General features: G+C 41.2%; 1 protein-coding gene across 5 annotated transcripts in view; it reads right to left on the bottom strand.

The window, feature by feature from the left end:
- Window positions 1–9724: 9724 nt before the first annotated feature.
- LOC126321992 (maestro heat-like repeat-containing protein family member 1) overlaps window positions 9725–12632 on the bottom strand; it is a 262008-nt gene continuing 259100 nt past the window's right edge. For all 5 annotated transcript variants that reach the window (XR_007558737.1, XM_049994248.1, XM_049994247.1 and 2 more), the window contains one exon: window positions 9725–10637. The gene's annotated coding sequence lies outside the window, so the exon portion shown is untranslated. The remainder of the gene's footprint in view (window positions 10638–12632) is intronic.

Here is a 12632-nt window from a genome sequence, read left to right as displayed (position 1 = left end):
TGTCCCCTAGTGCGGGAAAATACTCTGTGGGTGCTGACGTGTGGGCACGAGGGTATGGATCTCGCCCTAAATAGATTCCAGGGGTGGTCAAGGCTCTTCGCGGCCGCTGGCTTTGTGAAATACGTACGGCCGACGGCATGGTTGTTCGCCATTACGACCAGATGCGACCACGAGTGGTGGCCACGCCGGTGCCACCGCCCCTCCCTTTGCCTCCACCAGCCCGAGAAGCCAGTCCTGTCGCTGCTGCCGATCTACTGTACGTGCTGATGCAGCCGACATCGCTACCGCTTCCGAGTACGCCGGAACCGGCCCCAGTCGTGACGCCGCCTTCTCTGGGACCCATCTCGCTGGAGCACACCCCCAGGTCCATGACACCTATGGATGCTGCTCCGGAGTTTTCACCCATCATCTCATCCAGGAGGCTCGTTCCACACACGAGCTTCCGTCTTGGACATTTTCGACCATACTCTCGTGTCTCTACACGGGATCTTCTCGGGGCCTCACAAGAGGCCATGGATGTCTTCGCACTGTCCATGTCTCCAAGGAAGTGAGTGTTCTTTTTTGTTTTCAAGAGGGGAAAAGTGTTGTGACAGTGCCACGACATTTAACAGTGCCGCCACGACAGTACGCACAAATGGCGATACAGGCACTCCGCAACACGGCTGAGTGCAGGAGCGCCACCTAGCTATGAACGGCGCCGGCAGTCGAATAAGAGATACCAAGTTATTATCATGTAACCAGCTATTGTTTCTAAGTGAGTGTGTTTGAATATCCACACAATTATTGGCGATTAAAAGTTATAACACATTCCTCGCAACAGAATGTACCAGTGTGACTTCAAACACTTTGTTACAGGAAATGTTCAAAATGTCCTCTGTTAGCGAGGATACATGCATCCACCCTCCGTCGCATGGAATTCCTGATGCGCTGATACAGCCCTGGAGAATGGCGTATTGTATCACAGCCTTCCACAATTTGAGCACAAAGAGTCTCTACATTTGGTACCGGGGTTGCGTAGACAAGAGCTCTCAAATGCCCCCATAAATGAAAGTCAAGAGGGTTGAGGTCAGGAGAGCGTGGAGGCCGCCTCTACTAATCCATCGGTCACCGAATCTGTTGTTGAGAAGCTTACGAACACTTCGACTGAAATGTGCAGGAGCTCCATCGTGCATGAACCACATGTGTCGTACTTGTAAAGGCACATGTTCTAGCAGCACAGGTAGAGTATCCCGTATGAAATCATGGCGGTGAATCGAGGAAGTACAGTACATACTGACTAAACTAAAATTAAGCGTTTCCGGACACAAGTCCACATAACATCTTTTCTTTATTTGTGTGTGAGGAATGTTTCCTGAAAGTTTGGCCATACCTTTTTGTAACTCCCTTTATATACATACAGGGTGAGTCACCTAACATTACCGCTGGATGTATTTCGTAAACCACATCAAATACTGACGAATCGATTCCACAGACCGAACGTGAGGAGAGGGACTAGTGTAATTGGTTAATACAAAGCATAACAAAAAACGGAAGTATGTTTATTAACACAAACCTATGTTTCTTTAAATGGAACCCCGTTAGCTTTGTTAGCACATCTGAACATATAAACAAATACGTAATTAGTGCCGTTTGTTGCATTGTAAAATGTTAATTACATCCGGAGATATTGTAACCTAAAGTTGACGCTTGAGTACCACTCCTCCGCTGTTTGATCGCGTGTATCGGAGAGCATCGAATTACGTAGGGATCCAAAGGGTATGGTGATGGACCTTATGTACAGAAGAGACTGGAACAGCACATTATGTCCACATGCTAACACCTTTTTATTGGTATATTTCACTGACGCACATGTACATTACCATGAGGGGTGAGGTACATGTACACACGTGGTTTCAGTTTTCAATTATGAAGTGGAATAGAGTGTGTCCCGATATGTCAGGCCAATAGATGTTCAATGTAGTGGCCATCATTTGCCGCACACAATTGCAATCTCTGGTGTAATGAATGTCGTACACGCCGCAGTACATCTGGTGTAATGTCGCCGCAGGCTGCCACAATATGTTGTTTCTTATCCTCTGAGGTTGTAGGCACATCACGGTACACATTCTCCTTTAACGTACCCCACAGAAAGAAGTCCAGAGGTGTAAGATGAGGAGAATGGGCTGGCCAATTTATGCGTCCTCCACGTCCTATGAAATGCCCATCCAACATCCTGTCAAGGGTCAGACTAGTGTTAATTGTGGAATGTGCAGGTGTACCATCATGCTGATACCACATACATCGACGCGTTTCCAGTGGGACATGTTGGAGCAACGTTGATCATTATGTAGAAATGCTACGTATGTTGCAGCTGTTTGGGCCCCTGCAATGAAGTGAGGACCAATGAGGTGGTCGCCAATGATTCCGCACCATACATTTACAGTCCACGGTCACTGTCGCTCTACCTGTCTGAGCCAGCGAGGATTGTCCACAGGCCAGTAACGCATGTTCTGTAGATTCACTGCCCCATCGTTTGTGAAACCTGCTTCATCGGTAAACAGGTAGAACTGCAACGCATTCTCTGTTAATGCCCATTGACAGAATTGCACTCAATGATTAAAGTCATCACCATGTAATTGCTGATGTAGCGGCACATGAAACGGGTGGAAGCGGTGACGACTCAGTATGCGCATGACACTACTTCGACTCAGTCCACCGGCTCTCGCAATGTCCTGTGTACTCTTGAGTGGGTTCATGGCAACAGCAGCTAACACACCAACTGCTCCCGCTTCTCCTGTGATGGGCCTGTTACGGACCCGTTTGCGTGCTATGACCATACTTGTTGCATACAGTTGGCGGTAGATGTTTTGCAATGTGCGGCACGTTGGATGCTCTCTGTCCGTGTACCATTCTGGATACACCCTGCAGGCTTCAGCTGCATTTCGTAGACACTCGCCATAGATGAGTATCATCTCCGCCTTTTCAGAGTTCGAATACACCTTGGTCACAGTTCCTACAACACTACACTATCACAGACGTCCAGTAACACGGTGTACTACAGTTGGTCTGCGTGCGGAGACAAATGCAGAATAACAATAGCAGCAAGCGCTACATGCGGACACTGCGACAGCTAGACCAAACCACAACAGTGCACTACAGCCACACTCAAACACGGTCGTCATCGTAAACATGTCCCTGCAGATGCTGCTCGCCGACTGTGGCCCGTGTTTGTTACAATACGCAACTGAATGTTGGAGGTTTCAAGCGTCAACTTTAGGTTACAATATCTCTTCCTTAACTCTTGTGCAGAGCGGTGTGCAGTATACTTGGTTGGTTGGTTGTTTGGGGAAGGAGACCAGACAGCGTGGTCATCGGTCTCATCGGATTAGGGAAGGATGGGGAAGCAAGTCGGCCGTGCCTTTCAGAGGAACCATCCCGGCATTTGCCTGGAGTGATTTAGGGAAATCACGGAAAACCTAAATCAGGATGGCCGGAACGGGATTGAACCATCGTCCTCTCGAATGCGAGTCCAGTGTCTAGCCACTGCGCCACCTCGCTCAGTGCAGTATACTGCTGCATCCATTTTCAATAAGCTACTACTCAAAGTAAAAAAATCTTAGCAGTAATCCAAATGTTTTCAAATTAAAACTGAAGAGTTTCCTCATGGGTCACGCCTTCTATTCTGTCGAGGAGTTCCTTGAAAAATTAAGCAAATTCTTGTTGTATCGTTGATTGCATTTACTTAAACTTAAGGATTGATTTTTTTTGGGGGGTTCATAAACATTTTATTTTTTCTGTTATTACTTTTATGTTGTAATTTCATGTACTGACACATTCCATGACCTTGGAGATTTGCTCCTCAATTTGGTCCTTTGGAACTTGATGTGTAAATAAATAAATAACAGGTTTGTAACCTATCCCCCATGTAGTTCAATCTGTGTATTGGATGGGCAATAAAGGAAACAAAAGAAAATTAGGAATAGGAATTAAAATCCATGGAGAAGAAATAAAAACTTTGTAGTGTGCCGATGACATTGTAATTCTGTCAGAGACAGCAAAGGACCTGGAAGAGCAGTTGAATGGAATGTACAGCATCTTGAAAGGATGATATGAGATTTAAAGAAATCAACGAAAGCAAAACAAGGGTAATGGAATGTAGTCAGATTAAATCAGGTGATGCTGGAAATCAGGTGATGCTGGAAATCAGATTACGAAATGATCCACATAGAGTAGTAGAGGAGTTTTGCTATTTGGGGAGCAAAATAACTGATGATGGTCGAAGTAGAGAGGATGTAAAATGTAGACTGGCAATGGTAAGAAAAATGTTCCTGAAGAAAAGAAATTTATTAACGTCAAGTATGGATTTAAGTGTCAGGAACTCTTTTCTGAAAGTATTTGTATGGAGTGTAGCCATGTATGGAAGTGAAACATGGACAATAAACAATTTAGACAGGAAGAGGAGAGAAGCTTTTGAAATTAGGTGCTGTGGAAGAATGCTGAAGATTAGATGGGTAAATCATGTAACTAATGAGGTGGTACTGAATAGAACGGGGAAGAAAAGAAATTTGTGACACAACCTGACTAGAAGAAGGCACCGGGTCGTTGGACATATTCTGATACATGAATGGATCACCATTTTAGTACTGGAGGGAAGTATGGGGGGTGGGGTGGGGGGCTAAAAATCACAGAGGGGAACCAAGAGATGAAAACATTAAGCAGATTCATAAGAACGTAGGCTTCAATAGTTACTTGGAGATGATGATGCTTGTACAGGGTAGAGTAGCGTGGAGAGCTGTAGCAAATCAGTCATTGGACTGAAGATCACCATGACACATACACACACACACACACACACACACACACACACACACACCAACAGCAGCAGAAAATGCTGCAATGGGAGAAATATTCATTATAAAAAGGAAATTAGGGCAGAGAGTGAGCTAATGTGTACAGTTCAGTGATAGGCTTGTTTTCAGATGTGACAGCAAACCAATGCCGTCAACAATAATTTAGGTACACATGCCAACACTGCAAGCAGAAAATGAAAAGATACAGAAAGGACATGAGAATATTGAACAGGTAATTCAGAATGTAAAAGGAGATGAAAGTTTAATAATCATGGGGGACTGAAATGCAGTTGTCGGAAATGGAACAGAAAAAAGGGTTATATGAGAATATGGGCTTTGCAGTACAAATGAGAGAGGAGAAAGACTAATTGAATTCTACAATAAATTTCAGATTGTAATAGAGAATACTTTGTTCACGAACCACAAGAGGAGAAAAGTACTTGGAAAAGACTGGGAGACATGGGAAAATTCCAGCTGAATTACAATGTGATCAGACAAGACATTCTGAAATCAGATAGAGACTCAGATCACAATTTAGTAACATGATGAAGAGGAGGCTGAAGTTTAAGAGAATCATTTGGAAGCCTCAGTCTGGAAGGAAGTGCGATATTGAAATAATGAGGAATGGTGAGACGCATTTGAAGTTCACTTAAGAATGTTGATACTGTGATAAGGAATGCCAGACTAGGCAGTACAGTTGATCAGGAGTGGATATCTCTAAAAAGGGCAATCACAGGTTCTGGACAAACAAACATAGATACAAGGAAGGTAGCTCCGAAGAAACCTTGGGTAGCAGATGAAATACTTCAGTTGATCTGTGAGAGAATTGGGTACAAAAATGTCCAGGGAAAGACAGGAATAGAGTAATTCCAAATCCCTTAGGAATGAAATAAATAGGAAGTGCAGGAGAGCCAAGATGAAATGGCTGCAGGAGAAATGTGAAGAAATAAAAAAAGAAATGATCATTGGGATGACTAACTCAGCAAACAAAGTCAAAAACAAAGTCAAAAACAACCTTCGATGAAATTAAAAGCATGGGTAAGACTGCACTGAAAATTCCTCTTTTAATTGTGTTAAATGCAGAGGAGAGGGCAGACAGGTGGAAAGAGTACATTGAAAGCTTATATGAGGGAAAGGACTTGTATGACAACATGGTAGAAAAAGAAATGAAAGACACAGGGTATACAGTATTAAATTCAGAATTTAAAAGATCTCTGGAAGTCTTGAGCGCAAATGAGGCAGAAGGGATGGATAACATTTAATCAGAATGTCTAAAATCATTGGGGGAGGGAAGTGGCAACCGAATGACTATTCACATTGCTCTACGATACTGGCTACTTCCCATCAAACATACGTAAAAAGATCATCCACACAATTTTGAAAACAGCAAGACCAGGCAAATTCAAGAACTGTTGCACACCTTACTGAACAGCTCATACATCCAAGCTGCTGACACGAACAATATAAAGAAGAATGGAAAGGAAAATTGAAGATTTGTTAAATGACTATCAGTTTGGTTATAGGAAAGGTAAAGGCCCCAGAGAGGCATTTCTGACAATGTGGTTGATAATGGAAGCAAGATTCATGAAAAATCAAGACAAATTCATAGGATTTGTTGATCTGGTAAAAGCATTCAACAATGTAAAATGATGCAAGATGTTCGAAATTCTGAGAAAAATAGACATAAGCTATAGGGAAAGATGAAATATGAGTAATATACAACATGTACAAGAAACAGGAGGGAACAATAAGACTGGAAAACCAAGAATGAAGTGTTCAGATTAAAATTTGGAAATTTGTAGTAAGGTCTTATGGGACCAATTTGCTGGGGTCATCGGTCGCTAAGCTTATGCACTACTTAATCTAACTTACACTATGGACAACACATACACCCATGCCTGAGGGAGGACTTGAACCTCTGACAGGGAGGGAGGGGGAGAGGGGAGCCACGTGGACCATGAGAAGGTGCCTAAGACTACGCGGCTACCCTGTGCGGCTGAGATTAAAAAGGGTGTAAGACAGGAATGTAGTCTTTTGCCCTGACTGTTCAATCTATACATTGAATAAGCAATGACTGAAATAAAAGAAAGGTTCAAGAGTGGAATTAAAATTCAAGGTGAAACAGTATCAGTGATAAGACAATGCTATCCTAATGGGGGGGGAAATATATCTTCAGTGAAGGTGAAGAAGAATTACAGGATGAATTGAATAGAACGAACAGTCTAATGAGTACAGAATATGAACTGATAGTAAATCAAAGAAAGACAAAAGTAATGAGGAGTAGTACAAGCAAGAATTATGACAAAGTCATGAAAATTGGTGATGACAAAGTCGATGAATTCTGCTACCTTGGAAGAAACACAACCCATGATGGATGAAGGAAGAAGGACATAAAAAACAGACTAGCACAGGCAAAGGGGGCACTCCGAGCAAGAGAAGCTTACCAGTATCAAATATAAGCCTCAATTTGAGTATGAAATTTTTGAGAATATTTGGGGCACAGTGCTATATGGTAGTGAGTCATGGACAGTGCGAAAATCGGAACAGATGAGAATTGAGATGTGGTGCAACAGAAGATAGTTGAAAATCAAGTAGAGTGATAAAATAAGGAATGGGAGGTTTCCCACAAAATGAGCAAAGAAAGGAACATATGGGAAACAGTGACATCTACAGCCTTTTGTTCTTCTGAAGTCCACATATATCCATATCCATTATGTCTCTACACAACATAACTCATTTACTGTAACTGAGTTACACCCCAGACGTGTGGCACAGGACAACATTGTAGTTTGATGAGCGGTAGATTTATGCATCAGTAATGGCCCATCGATTCCAGTGTTGCACCATCCCATAAAAAAAACTTTTCGATATAAAAATCAGGAAAACTGAAGGTGTACAAGTTTTCTCTTCTAATTTAAAATCACATTTTGGCATTGTTTCAATTTTTATGGTCTTGTGGAGGCTGGCTTAATACGTTTTCTAGTTAGTTGAATGCAATTATTACCCACTACCCCACTTAAATTACTGAAAGCTGAGTCAAGTCAGAAATATTGCAAACAGCTAGTGAAATATAGGATGACCTACCTTTGTTATCTGGTAAGCCTAATACTACTGAAGTGTGGGAGGTGCATGAGAGATTGTCTCATAATAATTGTTTTGGCTCACGAGTATGTGTCCAGCACATTAGTAAGTATCATGCATTAGGGTTGAAGTATTTTTCTTTGGAATCGAAACAGTTATGTCAAAATCTCCACTCCATGTGTCAAACAACATTCCACCGCTACACCACGTGGTGGCTGACAAATTTTACAATAACGTACGGCTGACGGCACAGCTGTAATGACACACACACACACACACACACACACACACACACACACGCACACACGCACACACGCACACACGCACACACGCACCTCATAAGTTTTGTAATGATGATGGTGAGCAGGTAAGCTACTGTAGCTATGACAATAATGTTAGCTGCCCTCACGTGTCTGGCTGCTGCCAGGATAAGCATAGTTTGTAAAGTGCTCACATTACACAGAGTATAGCAAGGAATAAAAGTGTCTTCCCAAATATGATAAAGCTCGAAAGTCAAAGAGTAAATAGCTTTTTTGAAAGTAGATATTTTTCAATAATTTACATAATATTATTCAAATCAAGAAATATCTTTTACTACACACTTTCTAAAGTAGCCTGTGTCCTTCATTGTGATTCAAGCTATCTCCATATCAAATTTCACTGAAGTTGATTCAGCGGTTTGGTTATGAAAATGTAACAGACAGAGTTACTTTCACATTTCTAATAATAGTATGGCAATATGGACGATGAAAGTTACACGAGTCTGATCAGGAATGTGAGGGCGAATGGCACAGTATTAACATTTTAACTCATGCTCTGATCTGATCTGATGAGAATCATCTGCGCTGTGTAAGTCTAGGACTTTAGGACTTCAATTTATATTTTGAAGAAAGCTGCAGAATATGTCCTGCCATAGTTTGATTTCCACACAAGAAGTTAAAGAATCTAAATGGCTGTAACTTACGGATGTTGATCGTTGAACATCTCTTATGAAGTTTAGCCAGACCTATAGTTCATCTATGACCTTGCATCAAATCCAGAAAGTGTTGCATTTTGAACACACATTATTCAAAATGTCTAGCTGAAAATTTTAGTTTAAAATGTACAAATGTAGCAGCGAGTACTCTAACCAAAGATTTTACAATGGTTGTTTTTTGGCCAAAAGTTGGGCACAAATGCCTTTAGCTACCACAAATTCATTAGTGAATAAACACCCTTTTCCTAGTTTCGTAACCATTTTCAAATAATAGTGACCTCGGCTAAATGTCCCAAGAAATTTCTCGGTGGTTACCTCCATTAATGTATTTATTTGAAAGTTAATGATGATAGCTGTTTGTGCAGAATCACCCTAGTATGGGTGGCAAATCCATATGCTTTATATAAATGTTTATGCACTGCACATACTTTTTTTCATCACTTTGCATGAGAGAATACAATTCACATTCTTACCACACATATATCATCCAAACTGAGTAAACACTCAAAACAACATTAATTGAGTGACAATATTTAATCAATAAATGAAAAGTGATGTGAGCAAGATCTCTTGGAAATCTACCATAGACACTAACTAACCTTCGAGCCGGGCTGTGCATACGTAATATCAATCTTACACTGATTTATTGTTTCAACATGCAACACTGTAGAACAAAGAAAAAGCATAACATTACATGACCTCTACTTGAATGTACTAAAAAGCATTTTAAAATCTACATCAGATCATGTAATTGTATCTAACTACCTACCTACCTACCTACATACATACATACATATATATTAAGAATATATGAAATAATAACAAAGAGCATGTTCACTGATTTTTTGTAACATTTTATTACAGAATGTCTTTTTTACATAATAGCCAGCTTATATACCAACTGAAGCCAAATTGCAGTAAAGCAATTATGGAATTAATATTTAACTTTGCCTTTCCCATCAGTACTTGTTTGTGTTAATGAGGCATACAACTTTTTATTGCTGATATCAAACACCTTTCTTCAAGAGGAGGAGGAATTAAGGGTTGCTATGGTGGTGGTGGTGGTGGTGGTGGTGGTGGTGTTGGTGGAGGAGGAGGAGGGATAAGAAATAGTATAACATATAAAACAATTAATACTGTACAAGTGTTTAGACATTAAAATATTAAGAAATAAACCTTTCAAAAAGCATAACAATTTGTAGACACTAAGTTAATAACTCTATTTTATAGACAAAACACAGATTTACACTTAAAACAATGCTACACTCCCAGTACCATCACCACTTTGACATGACTGACAAACAAACAAACACACACACACACACACACACACACACACACACACACACACACACACACACACACACACACACACACACACAGAGACAGAGTATGTGCAAATATCTGTAGGAATGTTTTCCCGTATTTTACCTCTAGAGTTGCTTCAACAATTATGTACAATAATTCTGTGTGTTAATAAATGACTAGATTATTACACATATCCCAATAATTTACATAACTGCTTCCTCTCGAATTTGCAACACAGAGTGGGATACTATTTAAGTTAAATTATTTTCATACAGAAATATAACAACATATATTCAGTCTGTCATGTAGTTTGTACTCAGTTTCAGGATGACAAAGTGCTGTACGTTCCAGTACAACCACTTGAGCAATACCGTCAGACACTGTGTACTGTCTTCTCTTGATAGGAGACATGCTGTCCACTCGCTCTCCATTCTCAAGGACCCCTGTAACAACAGCACTGAGATGTTCCAAATTTTTTCTATCATAGGGCAGAAAGTGATCAAAGTTCATTTAATAGAAGGATAGATGAACTACAAAATTCCTTCTGTATCTAACAAGCCAATAATGTGGAAAAGTGCATATTCTGGAGAAGTGTAATGGTAATTATTGGTAGATAAGAAGAGTCATACTACTGACTACCACGTAAAATGGAAAATGTGATTACGACACACAAAAACATCAAATGGATGGTAGGTATACCAATTTCCTGATTGCCAGTAAGGTGAATCCAAGATAAGTGGCAAGTGAAACCTGAACTTGCCTGTCAAACTGTTGAAGCAGCTTGGGTTTTTATAAACAATAAGGAAATACTGCTTCTTACATGTAGCATAGTTTAACAATATTATGAGAAGGGGAAGTTGCTACTCACAATATAGAACAAATGCTAGAAACATATACCATCATGGAGACATTACTAGCTTTTGTGCCAACACATATTCATTCTCTCTCTCTCTCTCTCTCTCTCTCTCTCTCTAGGAACAAGGTTTTAAATTGTAAGACATTTCCAGGGGTGCATGTGGACTCTGACCATAATCTATTGGTTAGGAACTGTAGATTAAAACTGAAGAAACTGCAGAAAGGTGGAATCTGGATAAACTGAAAGAACCAGAGATTGTAGAGAGTTTCAGAGAAAGCATTAGTGAATGATTGACAAGAACTAGGGAAAGAAATACAGTAGAAGAAAAATGGGTAGCTTTGAGAGATGAATTAGTAAAGGAAGCAGACGATCAAGTAGGTAAAAGGTTGAGGACTAGTAGGAATCCTTGGGTAACAGAAGAGATACTGAACTTAATTGATGAAAGGAGAAAATAAAAAAAAAATCAGTAAATGAAGTAGGCAAAAAGGAATACAAATGTCTCCAAAATGAGATCAACAGGAAGTGCAAAATGGCTAAGCAGGGATGGCTAGAGGACAAATGTAGGGATGCAGATGCATATATCACTAGGGGAAAGATAGATACCGCCTACAGGAAAATTAAAGAGACCTTTGGATAAAAGAGGACCATTTGTGTGAATATCAAAAAGTCAGGTGGAAACCCAGTTCAAAGCAAAGAAGAGAAAGCAGAAATGTGGAAGGAGTATATAGAGGGTATATACAAGTGCAGTGTACTTGAGGGTGATATTAAGGAAATTGAAGAGGATGTAAATGAAGATTAAATGGGAGATATGATACTGCATAAAGAGTTTGACAGAGCACTGAAAGACCTAAGTCAAAACAAGGCCCTGGGAGTAGACAACATCCCATTAGAACAACTGATAGCTTTGGGAGAGTCAGCCCTGACAAAACTCTACCATCTGGTGAGCAAGATGTACAAGACAGGCGAAATACCCTCAGACTTAAAGAAGAATATAATAATTCCAATCCCAAGAAAAGCAGGTGTTGACAGGTGTGAATATGGCGGCCACTGAGTGACGCGCGTTTCTTCGGCTCGCGAGTTTTTCCGCTCATTGAAGGTGTTACAGAGAAGTGCGGCAGTCCACAACGTGTGCATCCGACTAAACAAGTGTTACTTGCCGTGGTGTATTGTTCTCCGTTGATTACCACAAGTGATAAGTGATAAGTGAGTGAAAAATGGGAAGAGCACGAGTAAGCGGCAGCAGGCGAGGCTACAGGGGTGCAGGCAGCGCGGGCGCCCGGTCTCCGGCGGCAGGTGAGGCCCCGCTTCCCGACATCGGGGAGCTCGTCCGGTCCCAGGTGAGTGCGGCGCTGCACAGCAAAGACACGCTAGACGTAATCGTCCAATCCATCACGGACTCCGTGACGGCCGCGGTCATGGACAAACTACAAGAGTCTGTCGGGCGCAACAGCACCGAAATCCAGTCTCTTAGAAAGTCCCTGGCCGCACAAGAGAAAAAAGCCGCCGACCTAGAGGCTAAACTGTCTGCTGCCACCGATGAAATTGAGCAGTATCAGCGAAGGAACAGCTTGCGCTTGTTCGG

Source organism: Schistocerca gregaria, chromosome 2 (assembly GCF_023897955.1).
Source record: "Schistocerca gregaria isolate iqSchGreg1 chromosome 2, iqSchGreg1.2, whole genome shotgun sequence".
Taxonomy (NCBI): domain Eukaryota; kingdom Metazoa; phylum Arthropoda; class Insecta; order Orthoptera; family Acrididae; genus Schistocerca; species Schistocerca gregaria.
Note: the sequence above shows the minus strand (reverse complement) of the source record. Positions and strands in the feature narration are given on the sequence as shown.